Source organism: Ciconia boyciana, chromosome 7 (assembly GCF_034638445.1).
Source record: "Ciconia boyciana chromosome 7, ASM3463844v1, whole genome shotgun sequence".
Lineage (NCBI taxonomy): Eukaryota > Metazoa > Chordata > Aves > Ciconiiformes > Ciconiidae > Ciconia > Ciconia boyciana.
The window spans coordinates 29,628,079-29,655,055 of NC_132940.1; the positions used below are offsets into that span (position 1 = coordinate 29,628,079).

Sequence of the window (26,977 nt, forward strand, 5' to 3'; positions counted from 1 at the left end):
ATCTTTCAACATTTCAATGCTGTTGTAATTGGCTCCAAAAATAGCACCCTCAGAGCCACACTTCTTAAACTCAAGTCCAAGGATTAACCTTTTTTCAGGAAAAAAAAAAAATATCCAAAGACCAACTTGTATATTTTTCATATATGAAATCAAATAAACAAAAGACTAAAATTTGAAAGTTGATCTATAGTAGCTTTTATTTTCTCCCATTTTGTTTGCGTGCTTGCTTGTGTGGCTGTTGGAGGGGAGGAGAGAGGGTTTACTATTGTTTCATGAGCCACCACTGGATGTTTTATAGACCACCAAAGGCCCATGGATCACAGTCTGAGAAACACTGCTTTAGAGATAAATAGGCTCGTTACAGGAGGCCCTTGCTCTCTGCTCTGCTTTATGGCTCACGCTGCAGCAGACTGCCACGTTTTGCCTTTAACTCCTTTATGTTGCCCACGGAAGGGCACTGGTTGTCTCCCCTGGGGACCAGGTGCTCTGCACTGCTCAGTTCATGCCGTCCTGTCCTTGCAATTATTGTGCATTCAGTTTATACTCCTGGATCCACGCCATGCTCCATGTACTCCACCCAGGTCAGCTCCATGGCAAAGTACCATTGCCCAAGGGATGCAGAAAAATGCCAGCTTGTTCTGTATCTTAAAAAAGACAGTACGTGTCCTCTTGGAGAGGATGAGTTGTCTCCATTGCTCCTCTGTTATTGTAAGCGGCTTTTCCTGCCAGGAAAGCTGGCCTCAGTGCAGCCCTCTCTACGACCCCCACAGCTCTCTCCAAATTTTGCAAGCAGACACCTTGGCACCTCCAGTTGCCTTCGGACTCTGTTAGTGTTGGCTGGCTGGGACTGATAGCTTCCATCTTCTTTCTCCTTGTTTCATTAACTGTCACATCGGGGGTTTTGATCTTCCCTGGAACCAAGCCCTGCCAAAAGATTTACTCTACTGCAGTGCTCCGTTTCACATAATTGCCAGAGAAAGCTGTGCAGTTGGTAACGACCAAGGTAAGGAAACACACTAGATGCACTCAGGATATGGCATTCACATATTGTACTTTCATAAAGGTATAGCAATGGAAACATTCCCTATTTTGATTGTCCCAAAGCCACAGGAAAAAGGGAATTAAGGGAATTGATATGTCTGGGATAGATGCCAGCTCTGATTTACTCACATTTTTACCCTGATCTGAAATACTTTGGTCAGAGATGGAAAACTTTTATAGAAGACATGAACCAAATCAGGCCCTGCAAGTGCTGGTATCCAGCTAAGAGCTATCTCAGCTGGCACAGTCCGAGAAACATAAAAACAAAGGAACTGCGAATCAAATGGGCAACAGCAGCTCTGTAAGAAATTTCTTCTCTTCCTAGAGGGTTTGGACATTCCAGCGTCACCACGGCTAATACCCGCATTTGCAGTCTGTCTTCTGACCACAAAGTGCCTAAGGTACCAGAACACCAGTGAGTTAGGATGTAGGGGTTGGCTTGGCTCCTGGAAAGAGGATGTGCTTTATCATCAAATCCCAGCATGATTTGGTATGAGAGGCACAGAGCGGTCAAGGCAGAGTGGTGAGCCCAAAACAGGGTTGCCTTTGGAAGCAGTATAAAAAGAAAATATCCTTGCTAACATAACCTCGCCTTCTAGTTTAACCTCCATGTTCCCTCAGAGAGTGCAAACATGCCTGCACATATTTTAGGCACAGCAACCAACTTAGGAAGACTCAGATGTAGCGTAAGTCCAATTAAAGCAAAATGGAATGAAAGTCCCAAATTATTTCAATGTGTCAGAGTAAGGAGTTTGCAAATCCACTGGTTATTGAAAAGTTGTTCTGGGAAAAATAATTTCTGTATAGATTCCATCCCACTTTGCTGAACTCCATGGGAGTTTTGCCATCAACTTCAATGGGAGAAGGACCAACACGTATAAGCAAGCTTTAGCCATGCATTAATTAATTGTGCTTCAGGCCAAATGCATCTGCTCTTATGCCCCAATCCTACAATGAATTTTCTAGAGAAAGATCTCTGTCCCTGCAGTGGTGTCCACTGAACTCGCACCAGCAAGGTCTAACTGCAAGATCCCATCTGACTGTCCAGAAACCTATAAGAACATATATCTGCATTAATCTTGCTGAGACTAATGAGTTCAATCAAAAGCAGAGTTTGATGAAAATATCTCATTACATATCAAGCTGGAGGGTAGATCAAAGCTTTTTTTTTAGCTCACTAATAAAACAAAACAGAAATAGCACTGCAGAGGAAGTAGCTTGCTTGTTTGTGATGGCTCCCTTCTTTGGGAAGGTGAGTACAGAAACCACAAAATTATTACTGCTAAAATAACCAAAACAAAACACAAAATTAGGCAAATCTTTAATGCAGGATATCATCCATAATTCTTTCCCTCATTAAAATTCCCAAACACCAGACAGCAGGGATGAAGTGTTCTGCCCACATCACTCACCTCCAACCTCTGTTCAGAACAAGGGAAAATAGTGAAGGTCTTTTCTTGATTTATGAAGCACGGGGTTTTTTTGCATGTATTTGAATATTAACAGGACCCCAAAATTCTGGTAGCATAAACTAGATTTACACCAACTCAGTGTGCCACCCCAAAGATGTGTCCATGGTTCCTCTAAGGTTGTGCTCTGCAGTTGAGCTCTCTGCTCTCTAAGGCTTTCTAAGGGAGTTACCAAAGGGCAGATACTGGCTTGTTTTTTTAAACTTTCTAGAAAGCCATTTGCTCCCTTAAATGTAATTTATGTCATTCAGCTAGAAAGTTTGTTTTCAGTACAAAATACTTTTTAATCACCTCTGTTAAGTCTTTCTACTTCATCTCATCTGGTTCATATGGAAATTGCAAGTCTTCCAGAACTGCAAATTCTGTTTCCCAGCCAATGTTAGGAAAACTGATTTTTTCCACTACTTTCTGAGATAGTATTTGCATATAAATACTGTTCAGATCTCAGAAAATATATTTGAAATTATTCTTATTATTCATTATATTGGAGACCTTCCATGTTTCCACAAGCAGCTGTTTTATTTTTTCTCCCTTTCCACGTAAGCAAAAAAAGACCTCCCGTTTGCTTCTTCATTAATCCTCAGCTCCTTTTTACATGCAGTTTTTCTTCACCAGAATTCTTGTTATATTTAAAAAATCAAAGAGAAAATAATAAAAATTGGCACCTTTTTGGCCAAAACCGCACTTCCCACCCTTGATGTATAGATGGTTGGCGAGGTTATAAAAGTTTGTAGTTGGTCTGGAGAACCAACTATTCTTAAAAACTCCCTATTCAAAGTTGAACAATAAAAGTGTAAGTGCTCCAAAAGACATAAAGAAGGTTGACAGGGATCTTTGCCATTGTTTGGGAACCTCTGCGTTAAGGAAGAGAAAGAGCATGGAGTTGTGTGTCTTTTCTATGCATGACAAGCTACAATGAGCTGAACAAAAAGTGACAGATTTCCTCGCCAGGGTGAACATCTCACGTTAATGACAGGTAAAAGAGACCTACTGTTCGAGTCAGCCAGAACCAGTAAGGCTGCCCTCTACTACATACTACGCATTTCACAAGGACTCACTAATGGTACTGCTTATGCATTCATTGAATTTCCTGGGCTTGTTGCTGGTGCTTTTTTCCACCTCTCCTTTCTGCTGTCCCTCTCTCCCATTTTGGGGCTCCACCTCACTGCTGTGTACGCACTTAGGATAGCACTTTCAGGTGTAAAACGAGGCTGAAACACAGGAAGGGACAACACTATCCATTAGGCAGTACAACACTAGGACATGACTACAGATGGGTAACAACTGTTAATGCAAGTGATGTGCAAGCCTCTGCTTCCAAGTCCTGTGAAGAACCATCCTTCACCTGTACTTGGGAGGAGGACCCAGAAGGGGAGGTGCAGTTGGAGCAATCTGTTTAGCCTGGGCAGGGGGGAAAACAGGAATATTCTTGCTCTCCCCTATATGGATCACTTTTGAAAATCCCACTTGTTCTGAACACTGTCCCAGGCAAGGAGCAGGCAGAACACAGCACCGGATGAGAGCCACATGCTGAGATCAAGTGGTGAAAATCTTTTCTGTGTCTCTGCATCTCTCCTGCAGGGCACCTGAATACCAGAGATTCGTGAGCATTTGCAAAGGATTTACTTTCTCAGCATGGTCATTCTTGAGATTAGCATAGAAACTTAACAATAACATAAATTTCAGCTGTCCCCTTGTTACCTCCTGACACACCTTGGGATTCTTCAGGATCTTCTCAGTTGTTGACAAAGAAGTTCTTCTCCTTTAAAAGAGCAGAAAAATATGGTTTGTTACTGTCTTCACCAGGTTGTGAGATATAAAGGAGTCTTGAGAAGATCATCCGCTCTATCCCTATAAAGCAGCTACAGCACTAGCCAAGAGCCTGTGTCTTTTCATCTGCTTCATTAGCTACATTTTGGAAATTTTCAGGGCTTGTGCAGCTGGGAGATGGCTAAAACAGTGCTAAGAAGGGCCATGGGTCTCTGGGTTTTGCAGCCGCAGCACCCATGGAAAGAAGACCTGACATAGATGCTGGCAGTCATGGGTGAACCTTCTTTCAGAGGAAATGGAGATGTGCTGGGAACCTCCCAAAAGAGCAAAAGAATGCTTCCAGACAGTCAGTCAGGTGGAGCAGCCTGCTGGCTCCATCAACCTGACGGACTTGGCAGCCTCTCCTGCTCCAGCTGGCCAGGATCCTGGAGTCAGCAAAGCCGAAGGCAGACTTACTGAATTATTGGGAGAAAACATATCGCTGCATAAACTTATACACAGTGATACACACACATACACATATATATGTATACCCACACACATACATTTATACACATCATGGAGAAGCAGCACCTCCTTTAGTAAGCTTGCAGGATATATGAACTCCTAGCAGAACTTAAACCCTTATGCCTTATCCTATAATGACTAAGTTGGTCTCTGTGTTGGGCATGTTAACTCTGCAGGAGAGTTCTGACACCTTCCTGGAGGAGATTTAAAGATGTATTTTTATTAGCTTTTGTAGAAGAAACACTGACTAAAAGCTTCTATCTGAAGCTTGCCCAACAGCCTCACATTCCCTAGGTTCCTCTAAGTCTGAGTCCTCAAAGTCTTTCTGTAGCAGAGGCCAAATCCCACTTCCAGTCCAGTCTGGGTGCCAGGCTTGCTTGCTAGGCTCTCGACTTCTTCAGCCCAGAGCAGAGTTCCTGCTTACGTCAGCAGAAGTTGGCCAAGAGAAAAAGAGAACAATACAGCCTTTATAGATTAACAATATTTCAATTTATTATAAATTATGCAGTATGTAACATGGCTCAGAGGAGTAATTTGTCATTCTTTGGGACCCTGGCTTTTTCTATCCTTTTGTTCTCTTCCTTCTCCACCTTCCCCTTTTCACTTCTCCTCCCTTCCACTTCTATCTTGTTACCTCCTTTTCTCTCTCCTTTCTGCATTTCCTCCCTTCCAACAGATCCCACTATTGCTCTGATGGCTCCACTCCAATCCCTACTTCTATATTATCTACTAAAATAACTGACAACAGAACATCTAAGTGGAGAAGTATTGCAGTGTCCTGGAAAGGGATGCAGAGAGCAAAGAGAGCAGGACTTGAGGGGCAGAAGGACTGGGATATGCAAGAAGAATTATGGGCAGGAAAGGCCTGGGGTACAGGCCTTTTGAGGCCGCACCTTGAATACTGTGTTCAGTTTTGGGCCCCTCACTACAAGAAAGAGATTGAGGTGCTGGAGTGTGTCCAAAGAAGAGCAACGAAGCTGGTGAAGGGTCTAGAGCACAAGTCTGATGAGGAGCGGCTGAGGGAACTGGGGTTGTTTGGCCTGGAGAAAAGGAGGCTCAGGGGACACCTTATCGCTCTCTACAGCCACCTGAAAGGAGGTTGTAGCGAGGTGGGGGTCGGTCTCTTCTCCCAGGTAACAAGTGATAGGACGAGAGGAAATGGCCTCAAGTTGCACTGGGGAGATTTAGATTGGATATTAGGAAAAATTTCTTTACTGAAAGGATTGTCAAGCATTGGAACAGGCTGCCCAGGGAAGTGGTTGAGTCACCATCCCTGGAGGTATTTAAAAGATGTGTCGATGTGGTGCTTAGGGACATGGTTTAGTGGTGGACTTGGCAGTGCTAGGTTAATGGTTGGACTTGAAAATCTTAAGGGTCTTTTCCAACCTAAATGATTCTATGATTCTACACATGCATTGGTACAGGCAAAGGAGAGAGCTCACCCCCAGCACTGGCTGAAAGAATTCTCTACAGCATTTCTGCCTGGAACTGTCAGTCCAAGAAAAATTATATTTCATAGTCAGAAGGAGAAAAATAAATAGGAAAGTGTTTCATCTTTGGAGTGCTGAATATTTGATCCTATCTGGAATGAGTGTGTGTGTACATGCGTGCATACGTCACTGTTGTTATTTTATTACAGAGTGCTGTTAGGAAACTTCCCTTCCCATTTTGCATAGATCTTTCTTTTCAGACATGTGGTCACCGGTTTAGGGAATATTTAATGTTAAATGCCTCAGTTTTTGCAGACCCAACTTTTCTTGGTTCCATTTTCAGGACTACTCGGCATAACCAGAGCCTTTGCCACAGACGTCCCAGACACTGCTCTTAAAAAAATTATCCTGACCAAAATTGGTGCTTTGGCCTGCGTGGACTGCTAAACATCATCACAAAGCAGCAATTAGGCTGTAAGTTACTTAAAATCTTTGCCTCTTCAAACCTTAATATTTAGGTCACATGGACGAGTGTAGTTACGGACACAAAAACAGCACTTGCAGGTTGTCATATTTGTTCAAAATCATCTTTGGTTCTCTTCCGAAAGCCAACCTCCCAGCTGACATTCGATGTGCTGCTTGCCTTACCTGGATGCCTGCTCAAGGAAGGAGAAATTCCTTCTCCACAGCAAGTACAGGCCTTGCTCAATTCGCTCTAGAACTTGAGCCTCCAACACTCAGGAGTCAAACAACTCCAGCGCTGAAAAGGCCCAAGTTCCCCGTGGACTGACCATCTGCAACACCAAGGAGCTGCCTCTCCCAGGCCAGGACCCAGAAGATGCTGTGTAACCTAACAGAACTCAACTGACCCAGCTACATTCCTGTCTAGCTACCACAAGGTAGCTCTTGTCAAGTTCTTGTCCTGTCAAGGTCACCTGACAAACAAAAACACTTTCAGAAAAGCAAACTCCCTTGAGCTCATCCCTTCTGTTCTTGTGATCAATATCAGCCCCACATTCCCCTTTGCTCTTTCCCAGTCACCCAGGACAATAGTTCTACACCCCTCATTATGCATAAGGACATGCTTCCAGGTCCCAGAGGAAAGCACAAACACACACGGACTTCTTACAATTAAAGGTATTCTACAAAGCATGGAAAACCTTCAGGACAGTCAGAAAAGATAACAACAGACAAGATGAAACCCCCAGTCTGCATTCCCAGGGCCCCGAGTGCACCAAAAAGCTCTGCAGCCTCTCCCCTTTCCTTGGGGTTTGGCCACCTGTGCTACAGGCCAGCTCTGATACAGTGCAACTGCAAGCTGGAATCAGACTGTTGCGAAAAACAATGTGAAATAAGTGTGAGAAGCCTCTACAGGGTCCTTCCCCACTTCATGTGGGAGCTGCCTTTAAACTCGGGCCCTTACCCTTGGTCTTTGCCTCAGCTACCTTGTAGGTCTGCCTGTGCTCATACACCTTGTTCATCCTGATGCTGGATGTGGGGGGAGAGGTGTTCCCTATCGCCCCTGGAAGCAATCAGATCCAGGAGCTGGTGCCCAGGTCCTCCTTGCTGCAGTGCACTTACCCTGCTTGCTGAACACCAGGACGGGCAATTTAAGCAGTCACACTGGTCCCCATCACAAGTGGGTGATGATCTTGTCCTTCAGGCCATCTTCTCAGATTGGAATTGACCCCAGGCAAAACTCTTCACGACACAAGCCACCTTATGTCTTCTCCAGGACAGGAGCAAGCTGAAGATCAGACCGCTGCCTTTTACAAGACAAACACAGGCAACCAAGTCTAAGTAAAATCACAGGAAACTTAATTTCACCCTTATTCTTGCTAAAATCACTGGGTTCTTTGTGCCAACATTAAATTTTGACATCGTGTTTCCTTTCTTTACAATTTTCTGTTCAGCATAAAGTGATATGAGAGCACAGAAACCCATTATGAGGATTGGAGATAGGGAAAGCCCTTCTGGATCATCTGTTTCAGAGCAGGTCTCTATCTATCCCCTGGTTTTCACTTGCTGGAAAGTTACCCGGCCATATGTTTGCAATTAAAGTCTCAGTTCCTCACAGGCTCATGGCAAATAGTCTGCTTCACCTGGGTCACATCTCTAAAGGGAATTCCTCCAGACTGGATTTGCAGGACATATTCAGTGGCAGCTCTGACATAGGTATTAGCCATAATGGAATCCATGTCAATTATGAGTTCATCCATTCATTTTTCTATCCAGGCCTCCCACTCAAATTTCAGAGATCTCCTTCTAAAATGCAATTTGACCCATTTTGGAATGGAGAGAGTTCCTTAGTCACTCCATTTGAGACCAATTAGGCTGTTTGATTTGGGATCCTTTATCCCTCAGCGCTCTTAGCCTGTCTGTTCCAATAAATGTTGCAAAAAATCCCAGTGTCTGAAATCCCTGCATGCTTCGTGGACCCTATTTCCTACCCAGTAACTGCACTCCCTTTACTCCCTTCACCAACCTGAGTCAGTCACAGACTCTGGGGTTACTTTGTGCGTACCAGCTCCACCTCCTTGAACTGCCTTTCAACTCTGTGCCTGCAGAGGCCATGAGGATGAGGAGGCATGATTGACTTGTAATGCTTTCTCCTGGCTTAAGAGCTTGAAGCAATCTCTTTTGCGGCTAACCCACAATGCGAACATGCTCTCAGAGTTCACTTTTAATCGACCTCACTGATTTACTTGAAATATTGATCAAATCATAACTGCTTCCTTTCCAACCTCTGATGGACTGTCCAGTCAGCCCATGAGTTTGGGGAGAATTCCAGCTTTCAAACCAAGGAGCAATCAGAGATTTGCAGTGATTGGAGCTCAAGGTTTTTGTTTTATGTGTCATTTCCAGATGTTTCCAGCCCCTCACGTCCCTGAAGAACAAGTCAATGGTGTGAATTCAAGGCTGATAATGGAAACAAGGTCGCAGGTTGTGAGAAGACATCTACCTACTTTAATTCAACACTCTTTAGAAGTTCCTCCACGTGTTCCAAACCAGAATAGCCTGCAAGGTTTGTAAAATCAGGGTGCGCCCACAGTACAGAAATAATTTAAACCTAATATAATGTAAACCTTTGATTAAGGAATGAGCCTGAGCACATATTTAACTGTCATCACAAAGAAGATGGCTTTCCTCATTAGGGGGCCAGATGAATTGTTACAGTAAGTCCAAGACCCGTTAGAGGAGAAGGGCTGGAATCGGCTCTTCCCCCCCGAGCCTCCAGGAACGACCCTGAACTTTCGGTGAGGGAGGTTTGTTGCAGAATCCAAAACTGAACCTGACTCTGAAGTTGGCTGCTCGCCCCCTCTTCCATGCAGCAGACCTAGCCCAGCTGAAGGCCTCCACAGCTTTGTGCTACACAGGGAGTTCAAAACCCAGATCTGGATTTTGCAGCCTGGGATCATCTCTGACTTTCCCAGCTTCAGAACCGCAATTCCATTTGCTTTACGTCACTTGCCTGTTTGCTTTGGGGGAAGAAAAAATATTTTAAAAAACCCCAACCAGTAACAATCCAAATGACAGCAACACTGTCCCAGCAACATTCCTCCTTGCAGAGCAAGGAAGAAGACAATTAAGCCCAGCAGTACCCACATCCTTAGCCCTTTGGGCCTCACAGCATTTTCTCCCTCTTTCCTCTGTCTTTGTTTTGGGGTTTTTATTTCAATTTTTATCACTTTGGCTTGTGCTGCCTGAGAGGCAGGGGACCTCGGTGGTGTCCTTGAAGTGTTTACTCAAGATTGGAGCACACCCAAGAGGTGGTTTTCAAGGCCCCTGCAAGCCTCTGAAACCCCACACTGTGTGCATGTTTTGCAGAGGGGGATGGCTGCAGCTGGCTGTGCAGAATTTGCCCTTGGGGACAGGTTTGCCTGCCAGTGACAGAGAGGTGCTGGGAGTAAAGCACGTCATCTTCATCGTCCTCCTTTGTCAGCCCCGCTCGGGTATTTGGCCATCAAGAAGTCGTTGCGCTGCAAGCTAGTCTCTGTCCCTGTTCTGGATGATCTCCAGGCTCCCAGCAGTGCACAGGAACAGTGCTCCTTAGGTTTCCTGAGCCTACAGCGCTGCCTCTTTCGGGGGCCCTCCCTGCACATCCTGAACCCAGGAGCTCTGATACCACTCCACGGAAACCAGACCTCCAGGCCTGTGTGTCTTGCTGTTGTGTATCAAAGCACACATATCCCCACCCCTGCAGCCTTGTACGAGCTCTAAGTTATGGATCATCCCTTCAGTGACACATGACTGTCAAAGCCCATGACTTGCAGGCTTTGCAAAATTTTTTAGCACTGTTACTTTTTATGGTAGGTTGCATAAAACTTATAGATAGATCCAAAGAAAGCAATACAGTGTTCAGCACATCCCCATCCTCCTTGCCATCACCATTCTTGTACAACCTCTTGAACTTGGGTCAAGGCCTGTGGACTATCCAGTGTTGTCCTCGTATGCAGGACTTCTCCACACCAGGGACTCTATCCTGCAAGCAGCTTCATCCTGCTTTTCTCAATTTTTAACCTTGATGGTTCTTCACTGAATACCCTCCGTTTCCTTCCTAAAGCCTTCTCCTCTTTCTCTTCATTGCCGCCTGCCTTTCTCTTCTTTCTGGTCCTCCATCTCATGAGTTTTTTCCATGATTTTGAATTCCTGTGCTCTTCCAGAGTGGATAGAAACATTTTATATTGGTGATAATGTATCATTTTGAAAATAAACTTCTCATAGTCAAACTACATTGATAGATATTTTCACTTTGACACTGATTTTCTGAAACATAAAAAATATAACCAAATACATTTCATATTGGAAAATATGAAATTTCAGAACACTCAAAAACTATGGAAACAGAACTTTCTTGCATTATAAAAGTTTCTTTTTGGGAAAGACTGGGTTTTCTTTGCTTTGCTTTTCTCAGAAAAAACACTCAAAACAGGTACTTTTTAATGTTTGCACAAAAAATAACATGCCTTGTTTAAAAATCTTCTAATGAAAAATGTCCAGTAGGTCCTGGAGCTGGGTTCATTCCATGGTCACAATCCCTATTGATGGTGGTGAGGTTAGTTACGCTTGGTAAGAGATACAATGAAGAACTAACAAACATCCTTGCTGTTCTGCGCTTGTCCCAGCTTTCCTCCGCTGCAGACGCCCCCCTGCGCTCTGATCTCTTGGTAGGAGGGAACGCAGTATTTGTTATTGGTTTCGCACCGACCATGGAGCCTCATTTCTTACGCAGCCTCCCAGGACAATCCCAGGTTCTTATGTGCAAATGAAATATGGCTCTGTTGGTGCATGCTGACGGGCCCTCTCCATGGGCAGCTTGCAAGGAAACTCACCCGTGGCATTCTGGCACCATTCTGAGCCCATTACCTCTGCTCCTGCTGCTTCTGCTTCCTCTGGCATTTTCAATGTTACCATGGAATGAGGAGTGAGCCCCAGAAGAGGCACATACCTAGAAACACGGCACTTGTCCCACTGCTGCTAATAACTACTGACACTTGGTTTTCCACACCTCACATAGGTGAATTAAGCTTGCTTTGTTGTGCAGAAGAGCTCAAGCCCAACCATCAGAGTGAATGGAAACTGAATTCTGGTGATGTTTGGATCCGAGGCTGGAGCTGCATCTTTGATACCGCAGCTTAAACCCGTCTGCACAAACAATCTTGGCTCTCCTCCCACTGCAGTCTTCTATGCTGCCAAACCTCAGTATTGAATCAGGAGGCAGGCACAAAAAGGAAGAGAAGAAAGAAAAAGAGAGAAAAGAACAAGAAATGTGACATGTTTTTACTGCTTTTCTAGGTTTTGTTAGGCTTTCAGGTGCAGTTGTCTCATTGTGCTAGAAATTTTTCTGCAATCAGAAGGGCTAGGAATATAATCTTGAAAAATAGAAAACCTGAGAGGTTTGAATAATCACACACTACCAATGACTAGTGCCTCATGAATAGCCCCAAACCTGATAATGCATCTCTAGTTAGCAACATCAGGATCTGTAACATTTCCCCATCACATCAGTGAAAAATGTTTCCTGTTTGCAGAGCAAACTTGCGTCCCTGAGGTAAGAAGCACATCGTAACACAAGGGTTGTGAAACATTTGTCAGCAACCTCTCTTTTAAATAGAAATCAGCATATTGCAGCGAAGGCCACAACCATCTTGCGGAAAAACAAAGTGATTAATGACACTAATATGTAATAATTAAAAAATACTCATTGAAGGGGATTGTGAGCTGTTCTTGACTTGGGTAGGGTATTGCCTAGTTGGATTGAAAATCTCTGGGATGTTCTTTAGGGATGCAGCAATGTACAGGGGGGTCCTGCCCTTTGAATGAGGCTCTATGACTCTATTGTAACAACGAAACATCACAGAAGTAATCACATCTCAGCAAGAGCTCCAGTCTTCTGGCCAGAAACACTAAAAATCCTGAGCACTGAGGGTCAAATTTCCACAGTCAGCTTGCATCAGCCTGACTCTGCTCCCACTGCAAAATCAGTCACTGGCGGTAGGAAGAACAGCCTGTGCTTCTGAAAATCCCCTCTCGGATTTATTTCAGACTGCTATAAAATGCTTCTTCAACTCGTACATCAGCCTAAACATCCATTCTTCAGAAATGGCTTTGTTCTCCATTCAAACTTTGCTTCCCAGCCATCACAGACACAGGAGCAAAGTGGTCTTTGGTCATCCCAGCCAAGAGTTTGGCTCAGAGCAGATCCCTTACTCCACCATGAGGCCCAAGCAATGTCAGTTAATGCACCATGCCTGAGTTCCTGATCTCACTTGCTGGTGCAAGTCATTGGGAGTCCACTGCTTTCCTGGGGGCCAGGATTTCACACATTGTATTTAAGCTACCACTGTGTTCAAAGGCCATTCCTCTCAATGTCGGGACTAAAGCCCGCCTAAAGAAGCCATGAGTGGCGCTAAGGAAACTCAGAAATCTCAGCCTTTGCAAAACTAGCGGAGGAATTTTCCCTTAGTAACAAAGCCCTTAGCATCTTTTGTTTTGGAAAGTATGAAAATGTTTCCATATAAATTTTTCCAAAATGCAGCCCTCAGGATTCTCATGTTGCCCTTATGCTGAGAAATCCCTCTGCTCGCCCCAGAAAAACCAAAAAAAAGGACGGCCTGTGGAGTGTCTGAAAGATGGCAGCATCCTCAAGCATCCCTAGCCTTGGGGTAGAAAGCTAGGCCTTGTTATCCCTGTTTTGATCCCAGGTTCCCAGGGCTTCTTGCCAGGTTGTTGGGGGTCTGGCATCTCTGGGGGGTTTGTCTGGATTCTGGGGCAACACTCTGGGTGTCTGTGGGCTTCCCGTCCCACAGCAGGATTGAACGCAGCACAGGGGGCCCAAGCCCTGGAAAACAACGCAGCAGGCTGGCAGGAGAGCAGGCTGCGCTCCCGCAGACTCGTGGCTGAGGCTGGGCTCACCAAAACAGGACCACTCTTGAGAAGGATTTCAGCAATGACGAAGGCTGATTTCCTGACAAGGAAAGCTTTCCATTAGAAATGTCCCAGACAGTCACAACCTGGAGGCAGCATGGTGCTCTGGCGAGGTGGTGAAGTCCTCTGCACAGCCCAGCAGCTACACCATGAAAGCACAAAGCTCAGGAGGCTGCTGCTGGGCAGACTGGGACCCTTTCCAACCAGCTTACTGCCTACCAAAGCCCTGGGGTTAGCTATCGAGTTTTTCTGGCTCCCTCCATACCTCTCTGCAGAGATGCTCCCTCCTAGGAAATGAGTCACACCTTACAGAGAAGCTGAGAAACCCTCCGGAGGTGCCTGTCTGTGTGTTGACTCAGAAGGAAGGAGACTGCATGTGTCTGCCAACACTAAATGTCTTAACCAGGGGCTGTGTCAGGGCAGTGGGCTCACGCTGTGCTAACCCCAGGTGAGCATAGGGTGCCCGGCCCATCCAGCCCACAGTGTAACAGCTTTTTCCCCCTCCAGCTTTTTCATACCTCCCCATTTGCCTGCACCTCAGCATGTGCTCCCACATAAACAGCACGGACGGTGGGTGGGTCTCCCAATTATGAACAGGGCCAGACTCGCAGTTTGAGCTCATCACAGATGGCCTCCACGCTCTCCTAATAACAAGAAGAGCACGTGGGCGGCAGCCACCACGTAGGAAAAGGGGAGTTTGCTTCACAAAACCCATAGCCATCCAATAACAAAAAATGACAGGCCAGGAACCCCTCCAGGCATCTCGTGTGGGTTTTTAATGCAACATTTGGGCAGAATCTTTGTTCCAGGTTTTGCTTTGAGTTGATTTCTTAAGCACATACACATCCAAGCCTGGGCCTCCAGCCCCCCGGCTTGTGCAAGAGCTCTTTTGTATGTAAAGTCCTAATGTCCATGTTGCAGAGCTCTTCTGCACTGTATGGTGGGCTCTGCACAATGCCTGGCAGAAAGAAATGGTACAAAATCTGTTGATAGATCATCTGTGGAAGGCCTGAACTCCAGCCAAGACAGATAAAAATAAAAGAGATTAAAATAGTTGTGTGTGTGTGTGTGTGTGTTTTATGAAGGGAACATTTATATTTTTAAACTAGGAGTAATTGTATTCTGTATCTGAAATGGCATCTGAAAGTGATTTAGTGGAACAATGTGGTTTCTGATTGGTGCTTGAACTAGTTCCAGAACATTTTTTATAATAAGCATCATAAAGATCCCAATTATCTGATCCTTTTTCCTAACACGGTCAGAGAGGATGTTTCCAAAGAAACGGCTTTTGGGTTGGTTTTTTTTCTTTTGTGGCACTGATCCTGCAATCATTTACATACACGCTTAATCATGTGAGTAGCCCCAGAGAAGTGAACCAAGGCAGCCCTCAGCAGCAAAGCTAATCGGAGAGTAAACTACTAATGTTCAGATTTGCTAATCAGGGCAATCCATAGCCTTTCAGGGAAAGGTCTGCTTGTTATTCCGAGAGCTGTTCAGGATGCATTTACGATTCAATAAAGGAGGCCCCAGCATTACCAAAATAATTACTTACTCAAACAAGCCTGTAAAACTCAAGGACTGCCCCAAATAAAAGGAGGCTTCCCCTCCTCCAGTTTAATAACATAAATCCAGTGAAATGCATCTTGCTGCCATAAAATCAGTTCTACATGCCTTAGAAACCATTGATTTACTAAGTGGGCAGGGAGGTCAGATCCTGCTAGGGATTCAGAGGGCTGAACATATGGAGAAGAGTTTTAAATCTGAAAGTTTTGTCCACCCACAGAAATGGAAAGCAGTTTGTATCTATCTTACCCTGTAACTTCACTCTCCAAAATAAGACACATAAAAGCAACAGGCAATGCTACAGATTAAAATGGAGCCATTTTGATGATCACTCAGTAAAGCAGATAAGTAACGACCCTAAAACCCACTGTCTGTCCCAGGGGGGGATTGTCCCCGCCTGCAAAACTGGCTTTACATTGGCAGCATCCCCCTTGTGCTGGGACTCTGCAGGAGGGCTGGCTGTCACATCCTGGGCATTGCCTTTCCCAAGCAGCCCTCACCAGGCTGCAGGCACAACTCCAGCACCGTGCAGCACACCAGACCTCCTGCCATGAGCACTGCAGGGCAAGGCCAGGCATGGATCAGGATGGCAGCAGTTACGTACGGCAGCAGGCTGGTAGGAGCAGCAACAGGGCCTGCTACAGGACAGATGACTTCTTCCTGACAGAGACAAGAGTCTCTGCCTTCTTAGAAACATCTCTTCCACTTTTCAGGCTGCAAAAAAGCCCTTCTTTCCTGAACTAAGTGGCTTTGGCTAGGTCCTTCCTGCCATATACCACAACAGGGGAACCACAGGTCATCCTGGACACCAGGTGTCTGTTCTCCTTTCAAGCACTATCTCAATTTCCCTCTGTTTTGACCAACACAGGGTTTACTGTGCTGCAGAGGACAGTTGGTTGCCACCCCAATACCCACACGTGGTAATTAAGAACCTGCAGAGGTTCTTGTGTTAAAAAGGGCTTGTGTGTGACATCACCCTCAGGGTCCTCTTTCTCCACCTTGTTCTTGTCCGGAAGAAGGAAACTCTCCTCTATATAGCGAAGAAGGGATATCCAAGAAGAGAGCAAGGGAAACTGCCAGGCAGTTGTCCTTGTTCAGACTAGCTATAGTTACGGGAAGGTGTGAGGGATTAAGCAACCTGCTTAGCCTCACGCAGCAGGGCAGCCAGAGCTCCAGCAGTGGGTTTGCATTTGTAGTCAAGAGGAATAGGAAAACAGCTTTAAAAAATGCCAACTGACCGCTTGTGTGTATGAGCCGATAGAGACCAGAAACCATTCCTCGCAACACTGTTCCACACTCTCTGCAAACTCACACTGAAGCCTACTGTGGTTTTGCAGTACTTCACCGCTATCCTGCACCCACCTCACCTATAAAGTGTTGTCAGACCAATCCTGGAAGGTGCTCAACCCATGTAGCCTCCAGCACTATGCAAGGGTAATTAGCCCGAGTGTTTGGGTGGACCTGGAAGTGTCACCTAACTGCAGCAGCCACCTCGCTATCAGGCTGCCCCTGGTCGCTTGGATCATGTTCTGATGATGTGTGAACACAGAGGTGGCCAAAAATAAATAATAGAAGACGCCTTACACCCCTGAGCACTGAGGGTCTCATGCCAAGAAATATTCTCTCTTCTTGCTGCCTCTTTTTGTGGTGGTTTTTCTGAGACTGAAAACGCTCCTCCAGTGCAGAAGATGCAAAAAAATTCCTGCTGACCTCAGCATTGAGTTTCATCTTTCTGAAGCTTTGTTGCGCCTCTAAGATAATTTATGAGGTGTCAGGATTTTCCGACCACAAATGTCTTGGACGAAAATCATTTTTACACTACAGATGCCATGAAAGAGAAGCAATTTCAGTCTGTTTTTTCTACAGCACTGTCTGTGTCCACAATGCAGCAAGGGTTCAGAGCTCCTGGAGATTATTTGTGTAAGAGTTGTCCGGGCCAGCGCTCCACTGAGACTCAGGCTGGGTCTGATTCCCCACCTTTGCCTCATTGCCCTGATCTTCTCTGTTGGGAGGGGAACTCCCATTTCCTGGTGCTGTGCCACGAAAACATGAGCTTGCCAAGTTATTCTCTGTATGTGTGTATGTGTGCGTATGTGTCAAACAAGCCAGAAGTACCAGAAGTAAAAAGATCCATTAACAAACCACATTTTGCAACATCCACAAGGATCCCCAGATTTCTCGTCTGTGGATTTCTCTTCCCCATGCTTTAGATTTTCGAGGCGAAAAAGGAAACCATCAAAAAAACCCAAGAACCCAGCTTAGCCGCCTCTAATCCAGTATGCACCTCAGTCTCCATGAAAGTGTTCTTGGGACGACAGCAGTATTTCCCTTGGCTGGGATGCCCAGCCTCCTGGCTCCTCCGGAGCTGCAGAGCTGTAGACATTCCGCTGAGTAGTTTGCAACCCTGCCTGCCAGGAAAACCCAATGTCTCCATGGAGAAATCTCAGCGGAGGAGTTTGATACTCAATCAGGGATGGAAAAGAAGGGAGTTTATGCCTCCTTGAGACCAATCCCTTCCCTAAAAAAAATTTAAAAGCAAGAGAAAAAAAAAGAAAAGTGATCATATTCTTACAGACATGGGCCCAGACACCCCAGTAGTATTGGTGTACGGTGTTATTGTTTTGTGTTAAGATGGGCCCAAGTCACGGAGGCTCGGGCCAAATGTCTCTTTAGGTCAGTGGGACTCTATCGACTTTGGATCAGGCCTAATGTTTGGATCTGGAGCTGAACTTCCAAAAGTCTGGGCATGCTTGCATCTTCTGGTGAGGGGGGCTTGGTTTGGCCTCGCTTTGAGATAGGAACCAGCTGCAAATGTAGGCCTCCAAACATGTTCTAGGAAAGAGGTTATAAAAGAGCCCCTTCTTGCTCAACACATTTATTCCCTGTGGGCCAGATTCCGACATCTTCATTAACACTGAGCAGAACCTCGCTCCAAGAGCAGTTACATTGATTTGAATGGGGCTATTCAAGGAGTCAGCAAGTACCTAATGTCAGCAAGGGTAGCACCAACTAAGGGTCACATCTGTTTGCTTCATTGACATAAATGAGTTTTTTCTCCTTCCTGCTATTAGCACACACTGCTGCAGAAAAAGCACATTGGGTTCCCTCCTTCCTGGCGTTTCTTCATCAAAATGCTGGTTGCAGATTCTTCCTTACTGGTAACGTGGTGAGAAGCAAAAAGAGGAGGAGCTCAGCTTATAGCTCTGACAGATAGAAAAATCCTCCTGAGATAAAAGGAAGCTGTGATGAGAAGGTCAGAGGTCCTTCCTGAGCATTGCTCTAATCACCTTTTGTCTGCTTTCCCTCCCAGACTGAAAAATAGTGCCTGCATGTGAAGGCAGAAGAAGGACGCTACTGCCTACCTACACCTTTTTGTAGCCGTCCCATCCTAGAGGTCTTTCTCCTGTAAGCCACAGTCATACTTAGTCACTTTAAATACCAAGTCTGCTGTTTTGGATCACTTTGACAGAACCAGGTAAGGGACCACTCCTGTGATTGGTGATAGAAGCAACTAGCCTTCTAGCATAGTGCCTGCGATGGGCAGGATGTATCAGCCTCATGAATTGCCTGTCTTGCTACCCTGAGTTCTGAGAGATCTCTGAAAACTAGCTTTGAACTGGGCACTTAAGACTATTAGACAGCTGAATGAATCCCAGATTTAGACAATTAGGTGTACCTGATTCACACCACTTGGAAGTTGTGCTCCTAACTCACATTAATGCTTTTGAAAACCTCACTCACAACACCCAACACCTGCACATTTTATTTTCTTCCTTCTAGGACAGTGAACAGCTCTTGGCCCTACCTGTTTCAGAGTTGACTAATTGCAGAAGAGCAAAGCAAAGCAAAATTAATCCCCTCTGGATTCTCATACCATTTTCTCCATAACCACATCAGGTCACCTCCCAGTCATGTAACTAAGGTTTGTCACAGGTAGATTTTCTTTTCCTTCTCCTTTCTCCAGGGAGGTAAGGGTATTTACACTGTGATGTTAATATGAATCATCATAACTATTTGCATTAAACTCCCTAAGAAACAAGGCTGCTTAAACAGAGTGGCTGTGTCTGTTAAGGACAGGCCAGCCAGTGTTAGAGTCTCTTTCCAGTTATGAAGAATGCTAAATGTGCAGCTCCCACAGTCTAGCATTTGCAGAATAAACGCACATGATTTTGCTAGTGTCAGCAATGATCTGGTACCTGATAGCTGCACACAGTGCTCCAGTGAGCCCAAGCAATCCATGTTCTCCTTACTGAAAAGGAGGGAAAAAGTCTCCACACTTGTGATAGTTGGCTTTCCTCACCACTTCCAGCAGTTAGCATGATTTTTTAACTCGTTTTGTATAAAACTCCTTCTTTCCTGCCGTTTTATCTTGGACTTATTCTACACAGTGTTCTCAGATATTACAAACAGGTATCCAAGAGTCTGCTGCTTTTCCAGCAGCCACTTCAGGATTTTATGTGGGCAGCAAATTCTCTGTTTCCCTGGTCTCCCTCAGAAAACGTAACTCGACAGTGTAACAAGAGTAAGTGATAGACTGTTGTTTGTCAAGAAGGACCTTCTGCGAGAGGTTAAGAAGAGGATAACCTCTGCTCTTTTAGGTTCTATCCTGAATGGACAGATAAGCAGAAAACAGTTGCCAGTCCATGGAAGTACAAGGTCTGAAAGGGAATAGCTGAGTTCTGGAAAACTGCTGACAGCAAAACTGGGATTATTGGTCATTTATAGGTTGGGAGGAACATAGTGGCAGGACACGGAAGTTGGTGAAAGAGTTTGTTTGCATACATTTCACATGCAGGAATGATTTTTACATGAGTAAAATATCCTCAGGAGATGGTTCCTGCTTAAGATTTGAGATCTGTCCCCACTTTAGAGGATATGGAGGAATGGGATTCTGGTGTTAAGTCCTGGCCTGATGCTCCCAGAGCCCAAAGGCTTTGCAACGCAAGTTTGAACTGAGCTGGAGACTAATATATGTTAACACAGGGAGTACTGAAGCACTTTGTGGAGACTGAGAGCAGGTTAAGCTGTTTTGTAAGATACAGCTAATGAAAGACCATTGTTGCCCTGAGGAGAAAGGAAGGGAATTGTATTATTTATGTATTACAAATGCAGCCACTAAGGCATAAACAAAGCAACTTGCACAAAACCAGACAAAGGAGGTTGCCGCAGAGTCAGCAGTTTCAACTCAGGTTTCCTGTGTCCCAAACTAGCACTTTAATCATCTTCCTTCTCTGTGAGAGAGAAACGAGTATCAGAGAACAGAGTGAGCCTCCACATTTTTCTAGCCCAAGACAGAACTGTGTCCATTGTTGGGACTAGCCCCCTAGGAGGAATTATTTCTATTCAATTTGTGTGTGTCACAGCCAGATAATGCACTGGGTGGTATTTCCCTCTCTTCCCCCAATCTTTCTCTTTTATGACCACATGACTTCACCCCCTCGTGTGAGTGACAGTACCCATTAGACTAGACTCTGATGCAAAACAGCTGTGTGGAGAGAAGGGGAGGAAGGGAGTGGGGAACAGCAATTTAGAAAACAATTAAGAACATCAATTCCAATTCATTTGCTTGGCCAGGATAAGTAATTTCTAAGAGGTAACTTGATCTGTAGCGGACCGAGATTAAAGGCGAACTCCATTATCTCTAGTTTACAGTCTAGAGGAATTTGTTTTAACTGGTTACCAAGGAGGCTGCATGAAAAAAAAAGAACCTTTGCCTAAAAATGTCTAAAAAATCCTCCTGATTTCTTCTTTTAAAGGGCACGCATGGATTTATTAACTCTCTGAGAGTATGGTTGCATTGCACTGCAGGAGGAACAGTTCAGCTTTTGAAAACAGAATCCCTGCCTGCAAGAGCTTAGAGATGCATTTTATCAAAATCAATTATGCCAGTTTTAAACTGCTGTTAAGATTTTGGTGTAAAGATAGACTAGAAACATGGGACATGGGGTTCAGAACCAGATTCAGCATTCTGCAGAGGAAGCAGCAGGGTCTGGAGGAGAACACAGTGAGCTGAGCACCAGGCATTCCCAAGTTTTCTCCTGGCTTTGACACTGCTGCACTCTCTGGCTGTGAAAGGCGATTCCCCACACTGCTTTACCACTGCTGTAAGCGAAAAGGTGGTAAAGTACTCAGACACCTCTCAGAGGTGCTATGAGACTCCATGAGTAAATACCCCAACATGCCTTTGAATACTGAGAGTCTGAACCCAGGCACGCAATAGCAAGGGGTTGTGACCCAGCAGACATCAAGTTTTCTCCTGTATTCAAGCTAGCACACAGGATGACACCAAAAAGCGAATATGTGAACAAAAGACCTACTGATTCTCTACTGTGGAAACCCCACACTCTAGGGCTCTCCCCTTCCACTTTACTCAGCTCTCAGCACTTTGCCACAGCCCTGTGTCTCAGTCTTTGCCCCAGCTCCTGCAGGCCTTGATCCGCCATCCTTGTTTTGCAAAATACAGTGCTGTCAAGAAGCCAAGATGCCCTGCAACTCCAGACCATCAAAATGCTTCTCAGACCACTGGAGTTATCACTTGGAAAGCCCTGGTAGTCGTCCTGGGCATTTCTCCCAGGAACCCAGAAATAGCAGCCGTTGTGCTTACAGGAACATAGGGGCCACATGCGTCTCTGGATCTGATGTGAGGAGCTCAAGGGTGAGGTAAAAGCAGACATGGAAAAAACCATCCGTGAGCTGGCTTGAAGTTCAGAGCTGGCCTTGGATCTGCATTTCCCTGGCTGGACCCAGACTTCTACGTCTCCCCTCTCCTGTGCAACTTTGTTTGTCTTAGGGACAAACCGCATCGCTGCCATCATGAAACGGCTAGCCTGCGCTTTATACAGCTGCATCCCTGTTAGCTAGCTAAGACTCTGGGGTGACGTAATTGCCTCAGTGGAAATAGGAGCTGAAGAATGTGATGTGACGAATTTTCCCGGACCACCAAATAAATTAAAAAGTAGGCTCCCAGCCCAGAAAGGTTACCCTCCCAAATAAACATGTCCCAGCCTCCCTTCCTTACACACACTTACCTTCTTCCACACCAGGAAGCTGAGCTCCTCACAGACTCCATTACAGACCCAGAATGAACAGGTTCTTCCAGCCAGTCGGCATCTCCTGTACAGTAATTGCTTTGGTATGGGCATCTGAGAACAAGACAGAACTGTATATACTAGAAATATTCTCTTTGCATAAACTTCTCAGTAGACTTACTTTTGTCTTGTTGCCAGGAAATGTATTTGGGGCCTCTCGCTAACTTCACATTTCTTTGATTAGAGGGGCATGGGCAGTTTGTTCCAATAGTTACAAGGAAAACAGCAATGAGAGGAACCAAGAAACTGGAAAGCCCTCTCTAAGCACATCAGCTCTGCAACAGCGCATGAGACCACCCTACTCCACCATCCTTCTTGTGACAGCCACACTTCCAAGGACTGGAAAGGAAGGGGGGGAACTGTTCGTGCAAACGTGCTTCTCCAGAACAGGGAATGTCATAACCTTACAACCTGAGATCACTTAAGCAACACAATGCAGTGAGCTCCAGGGTGAAAGAGGGGCCATTCCACAACCAACTAGCAACACGCGATTGGGGGAATCAGCAAACAGTCAAAACTGGTTGGTTGGGTGGGGCAGGAATTTAAGAAAGCAAGAATAAAGTCAGGCAAATTGGAGTGCAGCCAGGAAACGTGAGTCAACACCTTTCCTCTGCCAAAGAACACCACTAGGTCTGTAGTGACAGTGAATGGCCAGGACCTTGGCCTCACAATCTGCTCAAAAACCTGCAAGGTGGGACATGCAGATTCTGTGCCCAGCTCAGGTCATGATTACTTTGCGGCGTGAGACAAGGCACTTAGCTTCTCTCTGCCCCAACTCGTCTGTGTGCTCCCTGGGTGTACTCGCCTCCCTCCTGAGGCTCAGTAACAGTTTAAATGCCTGGTTCTCTTAAGAAGCAAGGTGATCCAGAGAGTGCAAAGTACTTTATTTTTTGTCCTGGAGAAACCAGCTTTGTTCGGAGTCTCACTCATTAAGACCGTGGCCACTGTAATCCAAGCTCCTTTGATGGAAAGGGTAAGTGGGGAGATTGCCAAAGGGAGGATTAGCTGATGGATGTCTTGAGCTGCAAGGGTGTCTCATATGGATTTGTGCAGGATTTTCACCTCAGCTGTCCTGGCTGGAACTCCCGTCCTACCGTACCAAGACACTCTCCTTGCAGGCCTTGCTCTGCCTCTAGCAGCAGTGAGGCCCCGGCTGAGGGCTGGTTGCTAGCTGTCATTCTCAGCTCCCTTGTGAAGGAAAGGTACACAGCATGCCAAAGAAAACCTAGCCCCAGACTGTGAAAAACTTACCTGTTGTACTCATAGGGAAGTGGCAGCTTTGTCCAGAGACAGGATTGATTCAGGTGGGATTCCCAGCTTGGCTACTCAGTGATACAATGCTCCGGGCCACTGTTTTCCGTTCTACAGTAGGGATCACCATATGCCCCTCTCTGCACTGCACCCTTTGAGACCTATGAATGAAAGTGCTGTAAGCTGCTTTGTGCTTTTAGGCCTAACCTTAAGTAAAGACATTTAGAAGGCACAGTTCCAACACGTATTCCTAGACTACGTGATAGGCAGCAAGTTTCTCGCTATTCCCCAGCAGAAAGGAGTAGCACAATCCCTGTTATTCTCTGTCTATGACTGCCTCCTCCTTACTCGTCACATTTGTCTTGATCTTTGGTTTCTGCCACTGTGCTTCTATGGATACATCAGGCTACTTGTGTGCACTCATTGTTATGGGACAGAAAGGAAGGACGCAATCTGCAAAGGCAGGTGAGAGCCACTTCTACATTCTCTAGTTATGTGAGAATTTTCATCCTGAAAGAACAACTTTCTAACCTTCATGGTGCAGTTAAGCCTTAAATGGTGGTAACTACAAACACAAGATCATTATTTCCTAAAATGTCATTATTTGAAAGCCATTCTCACAATGGGGTGTTTGAGGATGAAAATATTCCATCCTGTCAAGTCTCCTGCTTTCTATGTCAAACATCCCGCTCCTTTCCTGCCACCACCTTTGCAACTCACACATGCCCAGCATGAGGCCACAGCTGCTTTGTGGCTCCTGATCCCAGGTGCTAGATGCTGCTCTGTCCACTCTTGTTTGACAAGCAGGGCACAAAGCTGGCAGGGAGTGAGGCACTCTATGCCGCTCTCTGTGTGCTGCCAGCTGCCCTAGCGCTTCTTTATCATGCAGGATTACAAACCTATCCATGGGTGGGTATCCACTCTTCTGTCACAGGACCAAGTGGAGCAGGGTATAAGACTGCTTGTAATGTTATTGTTAGAGGTTCCCTTGGGTTGTTTTTAGCAGAAATTTGAGTTGCTTGTTTTCCAGCAGAGGATCAGTTACAAAAACAACACCAAGCAGAAAGGCTTTTTTGAGAGTGAGGGCTCTGTTTACCTTGTTAATTTCAGGGAAAGTTATTTGGGAGGAGGAAGTAGTTAAATCCTTGTTTACCATGCTGGAAACCCAAATCCCCTCCGTTTACACAAATAAGACAGAAAATGGCTCAGTGGTATGAGCACATAGCTGTAACTAAGGAGAGCTAGGTTCTGTTCCCTGCTCTAACGCGTACAACTCTCTAAGGCCCCTCTTCCCTCAAGGTGAGATTCACATTTAACATTAGGCATATCGTCCCAGCTGAAGACCAAATCACTAATCAGCAGAGAGAGACAGGATATTCCTAATGTCAGATTTGTCCACTAGCATTGGATGGACTGAAAAGTCATGCAGAGGTACTGGCCTTGCTTCCCTGATTATTAGGCAGTTGTAATAACCAGTTGGACTAAACAGTTGAAATAAACCGAGATGAATGTATCTCTGCTTTGTGGGGTTCCCATACATGCAATGAAGCTAACTAGACCTTCCCCACCTGACAGTGGGGTGGAAAGGATCAATGTACAAATTATTATAACATGCTCTGATGCTGAGATGCTGGAGGCCATAAAAGCCTGACTGTAAGTAGATCTGTCTACCTGAGAAGGCAGCGACGGAAAGTAGTCCACTGGTTCCTAAATCCTTTCTGTTCAGTACGTGCACCTGTCCTGGCTGTTGCATGGCTGGTTTGGATCACCGCAATGATGTGCTCAGCCATCTTTTGTGAGGTGGTATTTCTCTCCTTGCTGTAGAGAATGGAGTCTGTTGGGGGAGACAGGACAAAGCTGCCTGTGCTGAAAGAGCCCAGAAAAAGAGATAATTAGTTACTGATCTCAGCTACGTTGGGGCAAAGGCAGGGTTTGCTCTGCCCATTGAAATCAGAATTACTGCATGCTGCAAACTGAAGGTGCTATCAGACATCAGTTTGGGGATCTGCAAGATCTAGGAGAACAGAAAGACGGAGACTGACTCCTACCTGAGCAGTGAAATGACTTAGTGCAGGGTGAGAAAGTACTCACTTGCTCAGGGTCCCTGTGCCTTGGCATCTAGACAGCTAGGGATGATACATAGCCTAATCACAGGCAAGGAGCAAGTTGGATAGCAGAGTGGCTCTACAGATGCTATCCAACCAGGACCCTCTTCAATGGCCTACATTTTGCCTTTGGCAAGTGGTCAGGGCTGCCTCTCTCACCAAACAAGGCAGCCCAAATATGGTTCCTCTGGGAACGTAAATGTTTTACTGAATCACTTAGTTTCTCTTGATGACTGCTGCTTCAGAGTCTTAGCTGCTGGATCCCAGTGGGGATTTTGTTGATGGGGGTTTATTGACTTCTTGTTACCTTGAAGTTACTGCAGTGGTGGGAGTCACAGGTAACTCCTGGAGTCTGTTTATTTTATGGGTTGGATTTTTAAGAGTTTGCCAATGATACCCTGATTTTAGGAGAAGCCACTTGTTTATTTAGCAATGCACACATGTACTGATCCATAAATAAAACTAGTGTGTTATTTAATGAGACCCAACAGAGGGTCAGCCCTGGCTCATTGGTAAACCGATCAATCCAGAGTGCAAAAAGCACCCCTCGGGAAACTCGTATCATGTCTATCGGGGGGAGGTGCAAGCCGAACATCAGTATAATTTTGTACTCCACTGAGTGTTCAGGAGTATCCGTGCCCGTACCTTCTGAAAGGAAAATGCTAAAAGGTCCAAGATGGAGTAATTTCCAACAACCTTCACTTTGGTCCTCAGTAGAAGCTTTCAGAGTTGTAAGGTTTTTACAGCTGGGGCTGCAGATCCAAGTTCCGCATCTGCAGGAGAAAGAACAGACTTGAATGCACTGAAGACTGGTCTCACAGCGGGGTCCGTGAATTCCCATACACTCGAACTAGAATTCATCTCACCTCAAACACCTAAGAATGACTTGTATGAACCCAAGACAGTCCTGTAGGCTCCTTCTACAGTTGAGTATATGGGATAACCATCGCAGGAGGGAAGAAGCTTTCTGGGAGGAGCTGATCTTTCCCCAGTGACAATCATGGGAAGTCTTGACAATTACCTTAACCTCCGACAAGTGTCTCTTAGATGTCCAAATTAGGTGAGAAGCATCTCACACCTGGTGTGCCCTGTGATTACATGCAGCCATTGAGAAGGGAGCCACAAGGTCATTAGGTCATCTTAGCTGATCCTATGTACCACATTACAAAATCCTCACATGAGTGAGAGGCTTGAGATACAAGCAACATAACTCAAAGAGGCTAGGGCAGATCTGAGTGGGTTTTACAAGTGAGACATGCCAGGTGTCACCCAAGGGATATGGAACCAGGTTGAGCAGATGACATCCAATGCGGATCCAGCAACAG

General features: G+C 45.5%; 1 protein-coding gene across 6 annotated transcripts in view; it reads right to left on the bottom strand.

Moving 5' to 3' along the window:
- Window positions 1–214: 214 nt before the first annotated feature.
- Window positions 215–26,977, bottom strand: part of NTMT2 (N-terminal Xaa-Pro-Lys N-methyltransferase 2) — a 70,475-nt gene continuing 43,712 nt past the window's right edge. For 2 of the 6 annotated variants that reach the window (XR_012043552.1, XR_012043551.1), the window contains exons 6-11: window positions 26,298–26,425; window positions 25,219–25,413; window positions 23,548–23,708; window positions 22,237–22,350; window positions 7,799–7,983; window positions 3,290–4,272 (exon numbers count right to left, since the gene is read on the bottom strand). The gene's annotated coding sequence lies outside the window, so the exon portion shown is untranslated. Of the gene's footprint in view, window positions 925–3,289; window positions 4,273–7,798; window positions 7,984–17,542; window positions 17,727–22,236; window positions 22,351–23,547; window positions 23,709–25,218; window positions 25,414–26,297; window positions 26,426–26,977 lie in introns of those variants that run through there. The other 4 variants (XR_012043553.1, XR_012043554.1, XR_012043555.1 and 1 more) reach the window with 4 other exon arrangements.